Source organism: Theobroma cacao, chromosome 1, assembly GCF_053813885.1.
Source record: "Theobroma cacao isolate CCN51 chromosome 1, ASM5381388v1, whole genome shotgun sequence".
NCBI classification, from domain to species: Eukaryota; Viridiplantae; Streptophyta; class Magnoliopsida; order Malvales; family Malvaceae; genus Theobroma; species Theobroma cacao.
The window spans coordinates 15,026,292-15,033,848 of NC_142639.1; the positions used below are offsets into that span (position 1 = coordinate 15,026,292).

At 29.9% G+C, this 7,557-nt stretch overlaps 1 non-coding gene across 1 annotated transcript; it reads left to right on the forward strand.

Moving 5' to 3' along the window:
* The first annotated feature begins 6,171 nt into the window (after positions 1-6,171).
* LOC148764568 (small nucleolar RNA R71) lies at positions 6,172-6,278 on the forward strand. Its single transcript, XR_016024406.1, has one exon. It is a non-coding gene; the product is annotated as a small nucleolar RNA R71 (small nucleolar RNA).
* Positions 6,279-7,557: the final 1,279 nt, after the last annotated feature.

Genomic DNA, 7,557 nt, shown 5'->3' on the forward strand with positions numbered 1-7,557 from the left:
CCATGGAAAAAGCTTGAACCATGAATTATAAAGTAACATTACTTGTTGTCCAACTTTAAAACTAGTTATTGTAGGATATTCCCTGTCAAAATCCTCCTTAGCCAACGCATCAACTGAATTTATTCTATAGCAACTTTCTATAGTGAAAGGATACTTAGCTGTATTGAATATATTAAACTCAACTATCTATTCTCCAACTTTGAAAGTTATCTTGTCATTTTTTACATTTATGATTGCTCTTACTGTTGCCAGGAATGGTCATCCCAAAATCAGAAGAATTTCAACATCTTCCTCTATCTCAAGCACAATAAAGTTCATTGGAATGTACAACTTCTCAACTTTAATAAAAACATCCTCTATAATTGCAATGAGGTACCTAATTATTCTATCTACTAATTGCAAAGTAATTGTAATAGGTTGTATATCCTTAAATCCAAGTTTCTTTGTAATAGACAAAGGTATAATTGAAACACCAGCACCCAAATCACACAAAGCTTTAGAAAATTTAACACTACCAATAGTAGAAGGGATAGAAAAACTCCTTAGATCTTTAAGCTTTGGTGGAAGCTTATTTTGAATTATATCACTACACTCCTTAATAAGTACAACCGTCTCAAAATTCTTCAAATTTCTCTTTTTAGTTAGGATGTCTCTTAGAAATTTAACATAGCTTGGCATCCATTCCAAAGTTTCAGTAAAAGGGATATTAATCTAGAGCTTTTTGGATACCTCGAGAAACTTTTGAACTACTTGTCAAGTTTCTGCTTCTAAAATCGTTGAGGAAAAGGTGGTGGTGGTGGGATGGAGTTATCATCTTTTCCTTGAGCTTGTGCATTAGAATTCTCAACCACTGTTTCCTTTTCAATAGACTTACCTAATGAATTTGCTTGCTTACTACTAACTTCTACCTCTTTTCCACTCTAAATTATGATTACATTATAATGCTCCTTATCTTCTCTTTTGGATTGGATTCAATGTCACTTTGTAAGGTTCCTTGAGGCTTATTGTGAATTTATTTTTCTTTGTTGATTGGTGAATATTTTATGAAAATTTCATATTTAATTTTATTTGCATGTTTATTTAGACTTTAAATAATTAAAAGTAGTTGATCATTTAAATTTTAATGCTCGCTTAAATTTTTAGGAATCTAGAGTAAAATTTGGTCAAATTTTGTGATGATTTCCTTATCCAATGATGATAACTAATTGTCTTGTATTTTTAGCTTTTGATTAATAAGGTTTTTGTTTGGATTGATGCTAAATTCTTTTGTTTAGTATCATTGTTAGGATGTAATTTCGATAATTTTGAGTAATTTATCTTTTTCCTTGAATAGTTGTGAATATCTAGATAAGGTTTATGTAGATATAAAATTTGGATTATGTCATAAATTCTAGAATTTGCTTGATTCTCTCTTGAGGTGAAATCTTCGGTAATACCTAATTAGGGACATGATTTAGGCCATCTTTAGACCATTTGAGTCTAAAAAGCCGACCTTGATATATTTTTATCCCTAGCATATCCCTTTGAGCCTAATTTCCATTTTCTTTATTTAACCACGTAATAATAAGCCTAGCCTTAAAATAAAATTTTCAATTTTGCAACCTTCATTCTTAAGCATGTATATTATTTTAGGAAATATATATTGAGCTAAATACATATGGTAGAAAGGTGATGTTGATGTGAAAAAAGTTCAAACTATTAAAAATCACCCCACTACTTACAATATAAAGAAATAAGTTTGGGGGTGTAAAATTGTGAAATTGTGACAAGCAAAAGAAAGAGAAAAAAGTAAAATAAAGTGTTGAACAAAAGAAAAGTTTAAAGAGAAGGAAAAGGAGTTACTTGGAGAATGAAAATAGAGTTATATATATAGGTTTTAGAATAATTATATGCTTAGGGTAATTTGAGCCACATTATATCTTTTATCTTACCTTGACCCTAACCATACATTACAAGCTTTATAAAGTCCTATTGATCCCTAGCTTTGTATTAGTCTACATTAGTAGAGAGACAGATGAAAAATAAACTTATGGAGTTCTAATATTGATTGGAATTTTGTGTTGGTATAAACTCATTTAGATGTCAAGATATTTTTGGTAAAAAATTTCACACACATACGGAAATCCATTTGAGAATGTGCTTGCATTGGAATTGAAACATGAATTTGAATTATGCTTACATTTTTCCTTAAGTTAAAGATTGATAGACATACTTTTAAGGAAATTATGGGGAATCATTGAACTGATGCATTTTATCTCTTGTAATTGGTTTATTTATTTTGCTTTTATCATTTAAATTGTTTTTCATAGGTTAGTTTCTTTTTTATGTTTTACTTAAGGACTAGCAACATCTTAAGTTTGGGTGTGATAACTCTATGATATAGAGTTATTTGGACTTAATTTTGGTAATAATTTAACTTGGTTCTTATAGTAATGCATGAAAATTAGTAGGTTTTATTTAATTATTTTAAGTTAGTCAATCTAATCTCAGTTAATCTTACGTTTAAATTGATGGTTATGTGCCCAAGATAAGTTGTTATTGATTTATTGTGCCTTTATAGGTGTTTATTGAAGAAAGACTTTTAATGGAAGAAGACCTTTTAATGTAAGAAAAAGAGAAATTTTAAGATGCAGACCGTCACTACATATATCTTGGTATTTCAACCATAACTTTCTTTACAAAACTTCAAATGAGATGCTTCTTATACCATTGGAAAGTTAAGAGAAAAAGCTACAAATTTTATGTTTACCACTTTACCAAATAGGCCTGAAAATGATCAAAACCCTTGTCGAAATTGAAACACTACAGTAGTCTTAGAGAGATCACGATTTTTACAAATTAAATGGTCAAGGCCGTAGCCTTGGTGAAGGTCAGTCATAGCTCACATAATCTGATGAAGAAATCTTGATCAGAATTAACTTATTTCTTCACCAACTTGGATCAACTTCAAAGCCTTATGAAAGCAACCTTTTAGAGGACTTTTAGAGGCATGAAACACCAGATTTAGAGTTGAGATTTAGCGACAAAAAATCATTGGAAAAAGTCTCATTGGAGTTGAAAAGAAATTGAAGGATTCAAGAAGATTTGAAGATCAAGATTTTTATTCTTGGAGTTTCTTTATTCTTTTTGTGATTCTTTTATTTTCTTGGTTTGATTTTGATATTTAAACTTTATTCGATGATGATGTGTGACATTATGGGGAACTAATTTAGTTATCTAAAATTATAATTGAACTTAATATGTAGTATAAATTATTGATATCTCTTTTGCTTATGTTTAATGGTTTTAAGTTGTTTATTCTATTATGTTTTTAATACTTCTAATTGCTTGATCACCAATTAGATTGATATGAAAGTCCACGTTAAACCTTGACAAAGGAGATTTAAGTAGATCTTGAATAGAATAGCTTATGATCGAATGCACTTAGTTGATTAGGTGGTTTGATTTGCATAAAGAGTAGACATACACCTATAAGCCATACGTAGCTAAGATTAGAATACGAACTTAATGAATATTTTTTCAATTTAATTTGCATAGACATATAGTAAGTTAATTAGGAAGGGTATTTTTATGAGAACTTCGACAGAGACTTGTAAATAAATTAAGACTCTAAGTTAGCAACTTAATCCATTAAACTAAGTTAAGAGAGAAAGACAATATTCAAATAAAGTATTGAGAGGTATCATAATCTTAGGTCTAGTAGTTAAGTGAGTTTTATAAAACAAATTTGCCGTTTCGCTTTAGTTTCAATTTATTAGTTTTAATTTTTTTATAATAATTTTAATTTTAATTTTTTGCATAAAATTAAGGTGTGTTAATTTTGTAGTTAGCAAATAGAAATTAAAACAAATTTCTATGGAAACAATACTCTACTTCATCAATATATTCTTTGTTTGCGATATGTGCACTTATGTGAACTGAATGCCAAAAACTTGTTATTGATTTCTCATGCAAGTGCATATATAAAAAACAAGGAATATAGCTATGAAGTAGAGTATTGTTACCACAGAGAATTATTTTAATTCTTATTAGCTAACAACTAAAATTGACACACTCTAATTTTATCCAAACAATTAGAATTTAAATTATTATAAAAAAAATTAAAACTAATAAATTGAAACTAAAGCTAATTAGCAAATTTGTTTTATAAAACTCACTTAATTACTAGACTTATGATAATGATATCTCCTAATATTTCATCTGAATATTGTCTCTCTCTTAACTTAGTTTTGTAGATTAAGTTGCTAACCTAGAGTCTTAATTTGCTTACAAGTCTCTAACGAGATTTTCATAAAATTACCTTTCCCAATTAATTTACTATATGTTTATACAAATTAAATTGAAGAAAGATTCATTAAGTTCATGCTCTAATCTTGACTATGTATGATTTATAAGTGTATGTCTACCCTATATGCAAATCAAACCACCTAATCAACTAAGTGCATTTGATCATACGCTATTCTATTCAAGGCCTATCTAAATATCCTTTGTCAAGGTTTAACCTAGGTTTCCATATCAATCTAATTGGTGATCAATTAATTAGAAGCATTAAGAACAGAATAAAATAAACAACTTAAAACAATCAAACATAAGCAAAAGAGACGTAAATAATTTAGACTACATATTGAGTTCAATCATAATCTTAGATAACTAAATTAGTTCCCCATAATGTCACACATCATCATCAAATAAAGTTTAAACATCAAAACCAAATCAAGAAAATGAAAGAATAACAAAAAGAATAAAAATACTCTAAGAGTGAAAATCTTGATTTTCAAATCTTCTTGAATATTTCAATTTCTTCTAAGCTTCAATGAAACTTTTTTCAATGATTTTTTATGGCTAAATCTCAACTCTAAATTTGGTGTTTTGTGCTTTTAATAGTTCTCTAAAAGGTTATTTTTATAAGGCTTTAAAATTGGATCAATATGGGTGAAGAAAGAAGTCAATTCTAACTAGGATTTCTTCATCAAACTACGTGAGTTGTAGCCTACCTCCACCAAGGTTGCGGCCTCGATCATTTAATTTGCAAAAATCATGATATCTTTAGGACTATTGCAGTGCTTCAACTTCAACAAGATTTTTGACCACCTTCTAAGTAGAATTGAGCGAAGTGGCAAACATTAAAGTTGTGTATTTTTCTCTTGGCTTTCTAGTGGTATAAGAATCACCTTATTTGGAGATTTGTAAAGAATGTTATGATTAAAATACCAAGATATATGCAGTGAAAGTCTACGTCTCAAAATTTCTCTCATTCCATTAAAAGTCCTTCTTCAATAAACACTTACAAAGACACAAATAAAACAATAACAACTTATCTTAATAAAACAATAACAACTTATCTTAGGTATATAACCATCAATTTAAACACAAGGTTAACTAAGATTAGATTGACTCACCAAATTAATTAACTTAAAATAATTAAATAAAACTTACTAATTTTTATGCATTATTACAAGAACTAAGCTAAATTATTATCAAAATTATGTACGAATAACTCTATATCATAGAGTTATCATACTGTTGAAGACATTGGCAAGTTGCCCTATCTGAGTCTCAAGGTTTTTCAATGAGCCTACTTGACCATGAATGAGAATATCAATCTTAGCCATATATTACATAAGCAACTCGTCCATAGATGGCTTTTTTTTCTTGCACAGGAGGTCTTGCATGAGGTGGAAATCCAAAAGGAAAATTAGGCCTTGGAGCTGATGAAGACTCTTAATTATTGCTCCAAGAAAAGTTTGGATGATTCCTCCACCTTGGGTTGTATGTGTTGGAATATGGGTTGTTCTATTACCTATTCTCAGTGAACTGAACTGACTTAGAACTCATTGGACAATAATCTCTAGAGTGCTCATCTCCATAATAATCACAAGTAATAAATGGACTCTGAAAAAAGTGAACTCCAAAAGAATCAAATTTCTTGCTTAAAGTAGGTACCTGTGCTGTTAATGCATTGATAGCCTCAAACTCATGAATTTCAGCTACACACTGTGCATTGATCTTTTGGATGGCCATTGATAATTGTTTGATGCCATCTCTTCCAACAAGTTAAATGCCTCATCAATAGATTTTGCCATGAGTGCTCTTTACACCGTGACATCAATAGTAGTCTGAATATGACCATTCAAACCATTATAAAAGTTCTGTACCTGAAGCCACTTAGGTAGACCATGGTGAAGGCAACGTCGAAGCAAATCCTTGTATCTCTCCCAAGCCTTATACAATGACTCAAAATCAAGTTGCATAAATGATGTGATATCATTCCTCATTTTTCATTGTCTTGGTTGGAGAAAAGAATTTAGTTAAGAACTGTTTGTCCTAAGTAAATGTGCTAAAAGGGGCGTAAATAGTACTTTTTGGGTCTTACTAAAATTGACTTCTGATTGGGGACAAATGCAAGATAAAAAAAGATTTAAAGATGAATGAAAAATTGAAAACAAAGCAAACAATCACACAAGAATTTATAGTGGTTCGGTCCAAAACTTACATCCACTACCTTAATTGTTCAACCAAGGATTTTCCAAACCAATCACTATAAACGGTGAAATTCTCAAGCTTTCACAAAGCTTTTACAATGACTTTTACCAAGCTCAGCCAAAACCTTTCACAATGGTTTTTATCGGGATCAACCAAACCCAACAACTAACTTTTTAAGGCTAAGTTAAAACCTATACACTCAATCAAGCAATCCAATCTTGATTAAATTCCCTTAGAGTGTCTCGCACACTCTAAGTATACAAGAAGAAAAGAAATAAAGGTGTATCTATGATCACTGACTTGATCTAAGTGGTACAAAGTGAAGTGCTTAAATCTTTTATAAGGATAGGCGTGAAGTGTAGAAGAATGTAGAGAGTTTTTCCTGGTTTTTTAGCTCTTTTCTTTTTTAGCTATTGGAAGCCTCTTAAATACTTGAAAAATCAGATCTGATAGTTGTTAGGCAGTTTTTGACCATTGGAAATAGTTTTGTTGTAGTTTTGGCCGTTAATCTATCTTCTAGTGCTCAATTCAAATTTTCAAATAGAATGATCTTAGTTGACTAATTGCGCTCTTAGTCGACTAAGTTGTTTCTGTCTTTTGTTCTCTGTTTCTGGTAGTGAGAACTTAGTCGACTAACTTACTTCTTAGTCAATTAAGTTGGCTTTGTCTTGAAGTCTAGATTTTCGGATGTAGACTCTTAGTCGATTAACCCATTTCTTGGTCAGCTAAGTCTTTTCTATTTCTCAATACTCTTGAGCCCACCAACTTCTTATTTGAATTTTAGCTGACTAACCTTTCATTATTCAACTAAGGAGTTTTTGTTTTGTTGATTAGTTGTGGCTCCTTATTCATATAATTTTTGATATGTCCCTTGGAATAATTTATCTATCATTGGCATATAATTCTTGTCCTGCACACTCAAGTAAAAATATTAGACACAAATGAATGGGAATGTTTTATTATCATAAAAAATTAATGGAGTAAAAAATCTCCACATTTTTTATGATGACAAAACATTCCTTGATTAACTATACATTGTCCATTTAATCTTTTTAGTTCTGCACAAAAAATGAG